At 38.3% G+C, this 13,102-nt stretch overlaps 2 long non-coding RNA genes across 3 annotated transcripts; both read right to left on the bottom strand.

Annotated features, from left to right (window-relative positions):
* Positions 1 to 1,361: 1,361 nt before the first annotated feature.
* Positions 1,362 to 3,027, bottom strand: LOC131144615 (uncharacterized). Its single transcript, XR_009133854.1, has 3 exons — positions 2,803 to 3,027; positions 2,660 to 2,723; positions 1,362 to 1,587 (listed from the first exon to the last, which is right to left on the bottom strand). It is a non-coding gene; the product is annotated as an uncharacterized LOC131144615 (long non-coding RNA).
* Positions 3,028 to 7,731: 4,704 nt separating this feature from the next.
* LOC131144613 (uncharacterized) lies at positions 7,732 to 9,385 on the bottom strand. Of its 2 annotated transcripts, XR_009133852.1 has the most exons (3): positions 9,173 to 9,385; positions 9,030 to 9,093; positions 7,732 to 7,957 (listed from the first exon to the last, which is right to left on the bottom strand). It is a non-coding gene; the product is annotated as an uncharacterized LOC131144613 (long non-coding RNA). The 2 variants fall into 2 exon arrangements; XR_009133853.1 differs by having other exon boundaries at positions 7,732 to 9,093; positions 9,173 to 9,348.
* Positions 9,386 to 13,102: the final 3,717 nt, after the last annotated feature.

Here is a 13,102-nt window from a genome sequence, read left to right as displayed (position 1 = left end):
TTAAAAGTTTCAAGGTTGAAATAATCAGTTGTTTTAATTTGTTGTCTTTTATTTTATTAGTGCAATGGGTTATTGTGGAATTAATTTGAACCAAAAATTTTGGATTGCAAATATGAGTGGCTAAGTTCTACAACTTGGGTTACGGGTCATTGTCGATTACTTTCCATGATTTATTAACTTTCCGTCGATGTTATTGTTAAACTCTTATTTGGCTAAAATTGAAAAGTGAAGGCATCGTTGATAAATCGTTTGCTCTCATTTCTTATTTTGTTGTTAACGTTAGACACAACAAAATCTTGATTTAATTTAGGATTTTCATTAATAATTTTTTTTACACGAAATTAGGTTGATGCTTAATGGGAGTATTTATTTTGTTATGTTTGGATGTGGCAAATTTACTCGAGCACTCGTTTGAAAATTCCATCTTATTAATGCCTTAATTGGATTAACAAAAATAGGAGTAAAGCTGAGGAAATTAGTAAATGGTGGAAGCAAAAAGACGTTGAACCCGTAACCCAAGTGTTTAATAAATTGCTTCAGTGAATCTGTTTGTTTTGGCTACATTATTAGATTTATATTTTTGGAATTTTGACAAAAGTTCAATCTCATTTTATCATTTTTCTCAAGTACTTCCCATTTTGTTTACTATTTTCATAAATATAAAAAAACCCAAAAATATTTTCACACAACATTTTACATCAATAGGTTTTCACTAAACTACTACAAATACTTTGATAATCAGCGGTCCATGTGGAATACGATCCTGGACTTATCCTTGATACAACTTGACATTTCTACACTTGGAAGCATAATTTAGAACTAGTCAAGTTTTTGGCGTCATTGTCGTGGACCAATTGGTGTCATCTGAGTATTTTCCTGATTATAGAGATAGTGTTTATAGAGTTGTGAACGTATTCGCAACCTAGGTGATAACTATTTCCTCTCCTTTAACCTATAGCTTTTATTTTTCTTTTTTTTCTTTTTTTTGTAATATATTTTTGTTTTATTTCATTTATACTAAGTTTGCATGTTTGGTTGGGCTAGAGATAACACATTTAAACTCGTTAGAACAGACTCATCAATCTCATCATCGAGTGCACCTATTTCACTTGAGTCATTCGAATCATCATCTGACACTCATAGCATCATGACTGAAATGAACATCATAATAGGGAGAAACCTAATAGGACCCTCAGAGAATACTTGCAGTCTGTTAGGACCAGCACTGTAACGACCCGGCCCTTTACACGGACTCAGGTGTCACTCACATACATCAAATACCTATACTTGTTCAAGATATGGAAACAACCCGCCCTAAACAGGGACATACAGGTGTAAAACATATATAATCATGATGTAAATGTCGCGAAAAAACATAAACATCCATTGGGATTACTACTAGCCTTATACCAGAGTTCACTAATACATCCATAATTTACATACATTCGGACTTAGAGTAATCGTCATATTACAACCCTCCAAAAAGGACTTTCATCAAGTTTAGTACAAAAATTTAGATGCTTACGTAAGCTAACCAAAATAAACTCCCTAGTCCTTTTATCTACTAGGACCGACGCACGGATGGACCTGAAAACAAAGGTTGTAAGATAGGGTGAGACACCTCTCAGTAAGGAAGAAGGAGTTACAACAGTGTGTGACTGCATACATGCATATTTTCATTCAACATCTGGAATATAAATCAAATATTTTCAATACAGTAATGCATCAGGTATATCATTATTCATATTACAAAGTTCCCACATCTGTCTTTCGACCATTTAATGAGTTATCAGATGACCAACAGCAAAATATCCCTATAACCAGTTTTACCCCGTGGCTCGGGTTGTGCACTGGTACTCGTCCAATGCCCTGTTCGTGCAGACACTGCCGAGTACCTACATACGATCCGACTGCCTCCATTGGCCCAATATCAGCCAATGGTTTCACCCTGCTAGCCGACCATCTTGGTACCCACATCGTTTAGTACGTGTGGTTGCACGTGTACATCTAGCTACGATATCGTGCCGTATCATATAACAGTGGTTTCATTTCACCCTGCAAAGAAAGTATTTTTCAACCCTCCCGGGACTCTCAAGCTGTGGTTCTGTGTATCATAAATTCAATTTATACAAATATGATAAGATTTTATTTCCCATAATCTATATCAATAGTATAGAAATAATTCCAGCGGGTTCAAACCGGCGTCTTTCCACCTGGTTTACCCCTCTTTGTTTACTGATGCGGCTCGGTTTATCACCAGCCTCTGTTTATCACATTGTCAGTATAACAAATTGGAATTTCATTCCCATATTCTATATCAGTAGTATAGAAAATACATTCATTTCCATTTCAACATATATCACACAAGTTTAATACAAAAACCCGCTAAATGATAGAAATTCAATATACATAGTTTAACTAAATAAATAAAGGAATCGAGTCTCTCCTACTATAGTATAAACACAAATAAAGATGTTTGTAAAATTTGGAGATCATACGTCGAAATCCTCGTTTTTACCAAAAATCGTAAAATCGTCAAACCGGCATTTCTACTCGGTAGAATTTCACAAATAAGCAGTTAAATCATACATAATAACGTAAACTAGCTTTTTAGCGGTTTAGTTTTCCAAAATAACTGTTGTAATCAAATTCCCCTTACCTTATATTCGAAATGAAACTTCGTACGAAAACGGTCCAAAACGACAACTCGAGATCCTGAAAACCTAAAACCACAGAACATAACCTTACTATGTTTTCTACTGCTATCCAAATATCCAATCAAAATTAGGATCAGATTCCTACCTCGATTCTTGGGAAAACCCGAAACTCTCCGAAACGACGATCCGATCCACTAAAAGTGTAGAGTTTTCTCTTCTGATCCACGCAGTACCCTCCGTTTTTGGAAACGGATGACGAACGGCGAAGGATCTTAGAGAGAGAGAGAGAGAAAATGAGAGAGAGAGAGAGAGAGAGAGAGAGAGAGAATGAGAGAATGAGAGAGGATAAGAGAATTTATAGAATAAATCTTTACTTAGCCCTTAAGTAATCTAAATAAATATCTCCTCCAAGATATTTATATATAAATATCTCAAAATATCCTCTCCAAAATATCTTTTTTTTTTTTTTTGGGTCGGGTTACTACAATCTCCCCTCCTTATAAGAATTTTGTCCCCGAAATTCACCAACTGATACCAAACGTACTCAACCTTACGTCAGAGACCTACAGAAGAGTCGGCAGCCACCCTCAAAGCAGCTTCGGCGCGAAGTTATTATCTACCCTCGCTTATGGCGGAGGAATACCGTGGTTACAATGTGATGCTTCGGAAGATTACACACACAAAACTCTCCCGAAGACCATACCACCTATACTACTATACATAATTACATACCTTCCGAAAATAACTGCGGGTACTTCTGGCGTATTTCTAACTCTAACTCCCATGAAGCTTCCTCCACTGTATGGTTACACCATAATACATTCACTAGCGGTATTTCCCTAGTCCGTAACTGCTGAACTTTCCGACCTAATATCAGTACTGGTACCTCTTCATATGATAAAGTCTCACTGATCTCTAGAGGTTCGTAACTCAGTACATGCGATGGATCTGGTATGTACTTCCTCAGTACAGACACGTGAAATACATCATGAACTCGGGATAATGTTGGAGGTAAAGCCACTCGATAAGCAACCGAACCTATCCTTTCAAGGATTTCAAAAGGCCCGACATACCGAGGACTTAGCTTCCCTTTCTTCCCGAATCTCATCACCCCTTTCATCGGAGCGATTCTCAAGAATACCATATCTCCTACTTCAAATTCCAACTCTCGCCGACGAGTATCAGCATAACTCTTTTGTCGACTCTGAGCTGCTTTAATTCTTTCCCTGATCAATGCAACCTTTGCAGAGGTCTGCTGAATCAGTTCTGGACCTAGTATCTGCCGCTCACCTACCTGATCCCAGTACAACGGAGATTGACACCGACGACCGTACAAAGCCTCATAAGGTGCCATCTCTATGCTCGCCTGGTAACTGTTGTTATATGCAAATTCAACAAGCGGTAGATATCGTATCCAAATATTACCAAAATCTAGCATACAAGCCCGCAACATATCTTCTAACGTTTGAATAGTTCTCTCCGACTGTCCATCCGTTTGTGGGTGAAAAGACGTACTGAACATCAATCGCGATCCCAAGGCATCTTGTAAACTTTTCCAGAAACGAGATGTAAAACGCGGATCTCGATCTGAAACAATAGATATAGGAACACCATGGAGTCGTACCACCTCCTGTACATAAAGTTCTGCCAGCTTATTCAAAGAGTAGCTGACTCTGATTGGAATGAAGTGTGCAGTCTTTGTCAACCGATCTACTATAACCTATATGGCATTCTGCCCATGCATCGCCGCAGGTAAACCCGTCACAAAATCCATTGAGACATGTTCCCACTTCCACTCAGGGACGTCGAGTGGTTGAAGTGGTCCTGCCGGCTTCTGATGTTCTGCTTTAATCTGCTGACATGTCAGGCACTGTTCTACAAATTGGGCGATCTCTCTTTTCATATTAGACCACCAGAAAGATTCCCTCAAATCCCGGTACATTTTCGTACTACCAGGATGTACAGTGTAGAGCGAACGGTGTGCCTCCTCTAGAATAACCCGTTTAATCACGGCATCATTCGGAACGCAAACCCTGCTGCGGAATCTCAGTATCCCATCACCAGAAATACTGAAGTCCGGCTTTAAACCATTCCGAACTCCTTCTATAACCTCAACTAACTTTGGATCCTCTTTTTGCGCTACACGGATCCTCTCTTGTAAGGTCGGTTGCACCACCAAGCTGGCAAGGACAGCCTGATGATTTTCTTCTACCACTTCCAAGCCCAACCTTTCCAAGTCCATACAAATTTGGTGCTGAACTCTAATCGCTGAAACAGACGCATCAACAGACTTCCGACTCAGAGCATCAGCTACCACATTAGCCTTTCCTGGGTGATAGCTAATAACACAGTCGTAGTCTTTAATCAACTCTAGCCACCTGCGTTGTCTCATGTTCAGCTCCTTCTGGGTGAAAAAGTATTTAAGACTTTTATGGTCAGTAAAAATCTCGCACTTTTCACCATACAAGTAATGCCTCCAAATTTTTAATGCAAATACTACTGCTGCTAATTCCATATCATGTGTCGGGTAGTTCTTCTCGTACTCTTTAAGTTGCCGAGAAGCGTAAGCAATTACTCTGTTCTGCTACATTAGAACACAACCAAGACCCTTCTTAGAGGCGTCACTATAAATAACGAATCCACCATCCCCTGAAGGAATGGTCAGGATTGGAGCAGTAACCAGTCGCCGTTTCAGCTCCTGGAAACTCAACTCACATTCCTCAGTCCAAACGTACCTCACGTTCTTCCTCGTGAGTCGCGTCAAAGGACCTGCTAAACTGGAGAACCCTTCTACAAAACGACGGTAGTAACCTGCAAGACCTAAAAAGCTTCTTACTTCCTGAACATTCTTCGGTCTCGCCCAGTTCACTACTGCTTCAATCTTACTCGGGTCCACAGATGCACCTTCCTTGGACACGACGTGACCAAGAAACGCAATCTGCTCTAGCCAGAACTCACACTTCTTCAATTTAGCATACAATTTCTTATTCCTAAGCATTTGCAAGACAAGCCTCAAATGCCCCTCATGCTCTGCAGCGCTCCTAGAATACACTAGGATGTCGTCGATAAATACCACGACGAACCGGTCTAAATATTCGTGAAAGACCCTGTTCATCAAATCCATAAACGCTGCAGGTGCATTAGTCAAACCAAAAGGCATAACCATAAATTCATAATGGCCATACCGAGTTCGAAATGCCGTCTTAGGAATGTCTTCCACTTTCACCTTCAGCTGGTGATACCCAGATCGTAGATCAATCTTAGAGTAGATCTGCGTGCCTTGAAGTTGGTCAAACAGATCATCGATTCGAGGTAGCGGATATTTATTCTTTATCGTCACCTTGTTCAGTTCTCTGTAGTCGATGCACATCCTCATCGACCCATCCTTCTTCTTAACAAACAAAACGGGAAATAAAAGAATGCGTAGCTCCAGAATCAAAAAGTACTATAGCTTCATGAAAAAACACATAAATAGTACCTGTGACCACGTCACCAGCGTTCTCAGCATCACCAGGAGTCAGAGAATATACCCTAGCCTGGGCAGTACCCCCCTGCTGACCGCCACGCTGTGTCGGAGCATTCCCTCTGTATTGCTTCTGTGTGACTCCATCATTCCTCTGCCTCGGACAGTCTCTCATCTGATGTCCTTGTCTACCAGACCGCATACAGGCTCCCGTAGACAACCAACACTGCCCCTGGTGTTTCTTACCACATAAAGAGCAATGTGGAACACTTGCGGCATTCTGGGACGTGCCACCACTATTTTTCTTCCATTTACTCTGTCCTGCCCCAGATGAATAATTAGGAGGCGCTGGCCTCTTCTTCGTAACCTGAACCTCTGCATCCTCTAGTAAACACTCCTCTGCTACCGTGGCTTTATCAACCAACGTAGCAAAATCTTGTAACTGCAGAATCGCCGTCTGCTTACGGATCTCGCTCCTCAGACCCCTCTGAAACTTCCAAGCCTTCTTTGCTTCATCAAGAATCACGAATGGAGCAAATCGAGACAGCTCCTGGAACTTGGCAGCGTACTGCTGCACTGTCAGTGAACCCTGATTCAAATTCATAAATTCCTCCATTTTCGCATTTCTCATTGTGGCCGGAAAATAACGTTCAAAGAAGAGCTCTTTGAATCGGGCCCATGTCAACACTATCGGTATCGGTCGGTGCTCCTCCATCTGCTTTACCGACCCCCACCATCTCTCAGCCTCCCCTGCCAACTTGAACGTGGCGAAGGTGACTTTCTGCTTTTCAGTGCAGTTTAACACACCTAAGATCTTCTCGATCTCCTGGATCCAATTCTCAGCACGAACTGGATCTGTACCGCCCACAAAAGCAGAGGGCTTCAATCTGGTGAACTGCTCAATAGAGCAACCCAACTCAGTCATAGGATGATCCTGCCCTCTATTCGTACGCACTACCTCAGCCATAAGCTGCTGTGCGAATTCACGTAACACACTAGTAGAGTCGTTACCAGCCTCGGGGCCGGCACCCTCACTACTACTGCCACCTATATTGGCAGTGATATCCCTGGATTCCATCCTGAAAACATTTACGAGAATTCATTAGAAGGTAATAGCCTAAGCATCAACTAACACTATCATACTATAGACTCAGTTCCTTAAATCCACATCCTGAATATCGAGGTACTCCATTAATTTAACATCATCATTCTAACTCAAGTTCTGCTCTTCCACTTGGAAACAACACCATCAATAGATTGCCATGATTTTCTGAACCCTTCGAATGATCCAGAAAAACACAGAAGTCTGCCAATTGTTTTCATCTCCAGGTATACAAAACAAAACTCAAGGTCATATCCATGTCCTATACTCTGGTATATTCTAGACTGTAACAACTAGCAAGTTTAGCACATATCCCTAACCAGGCAGTATGAATCAAATCATACTTCCGACTGGCTACGGGCTCTGATACCAACTGTAACGACCCGGCCCTTTACACGGACTCAGGTGTCACTCACATACATCAAATACCTATACTTGTTCAAGATATGGAAACAACCCGCCCTAAACAGGGACATACAGGTGTAAAACATATATAATCATGATGTAAATGTCGCGAAAAAACATAAACATCCATTGGGATTACTACTAGCCTTATACCAGAGTTCACTAATACATCCATAATTTACATACATTCGGACTTAGAGTAATCGTCATATTACAACCCTCCAAAAAGGACTTTCATCAAGTTTAGTACAAAAATTTAGATGCTTACGTAAGCTAACCAAAATAAACTCCCTAGTCCTTTTATCTACTAGGACCGACGCACGGATGGACCTGAAAACAAAGGTTGTAAGATAGGGTGAGACACCTCTCAGTAAGGAAGAAGGAGTTACAACAGTGTGTGACTGCATACATGCATATTTTCATTCAACATCTGGAATATAAATCAAATATTTTCAATACAGTAATGCATCAGGTATATCATTATTCATATTACAAAGTTCCCACATCTGTCTTTCGACCATTTAATGAGTTATCAGATGACCAACAGCAAAATATCCCTATAACCAGTTTTACCCCGTGGCTCGGGTTGTGCACTGGTACTCGTCCAATGCCCTGTTCGTGCAGACACTGCCGAGTACCTACATACGATCCGACTGCCTCCATTGGCCCAATATCAGCCAATGGTTTCACCCTGCTAGCCGACCATCTTGGTACCCACATCGTTTAGTACGTGTGGTTGCACGTGTACATCTAGCTACGATATCGTGCCGTATCATATAACAGTGGTTTCATTTCACCCTGCAAAGAAAGTATTTTTCAACCCTCCCGGGACTCTCAAGCTGTGGTTCTGTGTATCATAAATTCAATTTATACAAATATGATAAGATTTTATTTCCCATAATCTATATCAATAGTATAGAAATAATTCCAGCGGGTTCAAACCGGCGTCTTTCCACCTGGTTTACCCCTCTTTGTTTACTGATGCGGCTCGGTTTATCACCAGCCTCTGTTTATCACATTGTCAGTATAACAAATTGGAATTTCATTCCCATATTCTATATCAGTAGTATAGAAAATACATTCATTTCCATTTCAACATATATCACACAAGTTTAATACAAAAACCCGCTAAATGATAGAAATTCAATATACATAGTTTAACTAAATAAATAAAGGAATCGAGTCTCTCCTACTATAGTATAAACACAAATAAAGATGTTTGTAAAATTTGGAGATCATACGTCGAAATCCTCGTTTTTACCAAAAATCGTAAAATCGTCAAACCGGCATTTCTACTCGGTAGAATTTCACAAATAAGCAGTTAAATCATACATAATAACGTAAACTAGCTTTTTAGCGGTTTAGTTTTCCAAAATAACTGTTGTAATCAAATTCCCCTTACCTTATATTCGAAATGAAACTTCGTACGAAAACGGTCCAAAACGACAACTCGAGATCCTGAAAACCTAAAACCACAGAACATAACCTTACTATGTTTTCTACTGCTATCCAAATATCCAATCAAAATTAGGATCAGATTCCTACCTCGATTCTTGGGAAAACCCGAAACTCTCCGAAACGACGATCCGATCCACTAAAAGTGTAGAGTTTTCTCTTCTGATCCACGCAGTACCCTCCGTTTTTGGAAACGGATGACGAACGGCGAAGGATCTTAGAGAGAGAGAGAGAGAAAATGAGAGAGAGAGAGAGAGAGAGAGAATGAGAGAATGAGAGAGGATAAGAGAATTTATAGAATAAATCTTTACTTAGCCCTTAAGTAATCTAAATAAATATCTCCTCCAAGATATTTATATATAAATATCTCAAAATATCCTCTCCAAAATATCTTTTTTTTTTTTTTTGGGTCGGGTTACTACAAGCACCCCATCTTGCATTATTCTACCTTTAAATGCAAATGCTTTTAATTTTAAACCCGGGATGATTCCATTGCTACCTCATTTTCATGGCATTGAATCTGAAAACCCCTATTTGCATATCAAAGAGTTTGAAGAAGTGTGTTCTATATTCATAGATAAAACATGGATTTAATAGGTCATAAGATTAAAAATGTTTCCGTTAAACGTCGTAGCACGGGAGAATATACGTGTGCCCCATAGCGGATATACAATATAGAGTCATAGGGGGGTGAATAGCTCTTTTCGCGTATTCAAGGATTTCTCTCTACAAAACAAAAGTCTTGGCAAGATGGCAAGCAATTATATCACAATATATAAAATATAAATCAAGCATAAGACATAAATTAAATAGTAAAGGGAGAGAAAGCTTAACACCGGCGTTTTAACGTGGTTTGGCACCAAGCCTACATCCATGCCTTAGCACCAAGCCAAGGATTCCACAATCCACTATAAAACTCCTTCATCGGCGGAGAAGCCTTACAACTCGGGAATAAATCCCTACTGCGCTCACCAAGAGCCACAAGGATCACCAAGATGACTTGTTAGTTCGGTTCAAAAAGAATCTTAAAACAACTAGATGATTACAAAGAAATGCCCCTCACAATGAACTAATAATAATTACAACACAATCTCACACTACTCTCTCAAGAAATGATTCAAACAAAATGAATGAGCAAGAGAGATTAAGCACTTTGTGAATGAGTAACTAAAATGCAAGTGCAAAGTGCTAGGTTTTGGATTCAAATATGTTTTTCACTAAAATGCTTGTACTAATGATCAAAATCATGTCTAAACAAGCCTAATAGCTTGTATTTATAGTAAAAATACACAACTAACCGTTATTGGACCGTTAGGAGCAATTCTCAAACAAAACTAGCCATTTTTGCTAGTGAGCATCAATCTACACCTTGTTCTCATCAATGAATGCCCTGAATTAGAAAAAGTCATTAACATTAAAGCTGTGGAATTTTTTCTTAACTTTTCAAGGACACCAAGATCATCATTTTTGGAGTTTTCTAGAAAAAGTTATGTCCCATATATAGAAAGATGTTCATGAAATTTGATAGGTGCATAACTTAGGTTTTAAATCCAACCAAAAAGCCTTTTAAACACTTAAATCATTCTTCAACAAAAGTATATGAAATATATTAAGTCTTATAGAGTTTAATACTTGTCCAAATGAGTTTCCCCTTAAGTATAAGATATCTTGAATAATGAAAACACATTTGAAACCCATTTTGATATCTTATATGTTTAGTATGTCCTTTATGAAAATATACTTGACTTTCTTTGAACCTTAGGACATAAGCCATGCTTTGATAAATTTGGGACAAAGTATGAAAATGGTTATGAAACTAAGATGTTTTAAACTTATCTCTTGGAAAACATATCTTGAGTTTTAGGATTCATTTGGCAAACTTTTTAAGTTTAACTTTGAAAACCGTGAAAGTTGAGTTTGTGATTTTAGTGCAATCCTATAAACTCAAGTGTCCTAGTATGTATATGCAATGCTCAACTCTTATTCAGAAATCATGCAAGAAACACACCTGCAAGAATTACAACACAGACTACCTCAAACACTCCCCAAATACATATAAGACTACATTAAGCTTCCTTTGGTCATGTTTGGGTCCTTCCGAGTGCATGCCCATTTGATCTTTCCTTCTGACGTCTACTCGATCTGATCTTTGCCTTTGATACAGTACTTCATGTACGAGTACCTATACTAAACATGATTTGCAAAGATAAGAAAAATACTAGAAACAACATATAGGTTACTATCATCAAAACATATAAACCATGATTATGCAGCCCCTAAGGCTAACAATCTCTCCCTTTTTTATGATGTCTAACCTCTTAGTATTTTACTTAATCTTTGCATTCATATTTATAATTTTCATAACTAAATATGCAAAGATAAGCTAACCAATAACCACTAATGGGTTGTTATCATCAAAACAAGACAATTAAACTTACGTAGCTTCTAAGGCTAACATTCTCCCCCTTTTTGATGATGTCAAACCATTGGTGTTCTCCTATGGGGTATAATTTAAAACTCCCCCTCAAATTATGCATATTCTCAAATAATACTAACATTTGCTCCCCCTTACTTTATGCATATAAGGTGTAAAAATATTTAACTATATTTTTCATATTTATTAGAGGTTTAAACGTGCATACCATAAAATAGAAAGTTCATGTAAGATCAAACAGGTAAATAATTTGAACTTTCATATTATCTTTGAATTACCATATGCATTCTACCCCACATGCATTTTCCATATATTTCACTTCTCCCTCTCATATAAAACCACACAACATTCTTTTAACAAAGAGGACACCAAAATATCTTCTCCCCCTTTGATCATCATCAAAAAGAGAGGTACTAATCATTTTTCTCTAAAATGGTGGTGAGGTGAGTGTGTGCTAAATACATAAATCAAATTTTGGTGCTAAATCATAAGACCGGAAAGCCTAGAATGGCTTTCTTGCAAACACATGAATGATGATTTCTTGAGAATTATACCATTTGTTATAGATCAATCATTCAAAGAAAAATTTTCAAAAGTTGTTATGATTAGCTTACATTAAAGCTCAAGTCAAAGTATGGGATATGTTTTTCAATGCTTTTAAGAAATATGAAAGTTAAGGTGTAGTCCCAAAAGGGGGTGAATTTGGGTTATTATAATTTTCTTTGTAAATCTTATATGAATTCACAACCTTTTGTTAATTTAGTGAACACAGAATGATGCTTAGATATTTAACCAATCCACAATCCACACACAATCTCAACACAAGTAAACAATAACCAAATAATCCAACCAATCACAATAAACAAACAACACTTTGTTGATTCCAAACACTCAAAGAGGAGTTTGGTTATAGCCCCGCGTGAATGAATATGATTCAAGCCCTGTTATGAATGAAATTTGTTTGCTTTCTTTCAACTAAGATTTCTGCAAACGAGTAATCAACCCCTTTAAGGTTTCCGCAAATGATTAATCAACGTACTTTCTTAAGTTGAAAGTCTTTTTAACCTCGGTTTTAGCTTCCTACACTTTAAATACACACCGATTTATATATGCAGAAAATAAAGAGAAAGAGTAGAGAGTGAGATCAAGATTTTTATGAGGTTCGACTTATACCCAGCCTATGTCCTCACCTTAAGCTAATACCATCTAAAGATTCTAGTATACTGTTCATTTCCGAGTGGAACAAACCTTTTACAAAACCTCCTTTAGGGTGGAGCCCCCTCTCCAAGCAATTCCACACGCTTGGTCCAACGATCCAATCAACCTTGAACCATCAAAAACTATAAGAACAAGAATGAGGACTTCTGTACAAAAGATGATCGTAGATAGAGCTTATTAGTACAATTTAAATCACTAATATACTTCAAAGTAAAAATCAATATGTAAAGAAGTTGAAGCTTGAAGTAAATTTATCACCGGGTTTGTTCTTTCTATGACTGAAAGATTCAGTTTTTTGCTCAAATTCAGTGAATAAAACTTAGAAATACTCAGTAGAGAATGTCAGCAAGATGTGGATAAGAGAGCCT

Source organism: Malania oleifera, chromosome 12 (assembly GCF_029873635.1).
Source record: "Malania oleifera isolate guangnan ecotype guangnan chromosome 12, ASM2987363v1, whole genome shotgun sequence".
Classification (NCBI taxonomy): Eukaryota; Viridiplantae; Streptophyta; class Magnoliopsida; order Santalales; family Ximeniaceae; genus Malania; species Malania oleifera.
This window is presented reverse-complemented; position numbering and strand designations above follow the sequence as displayed.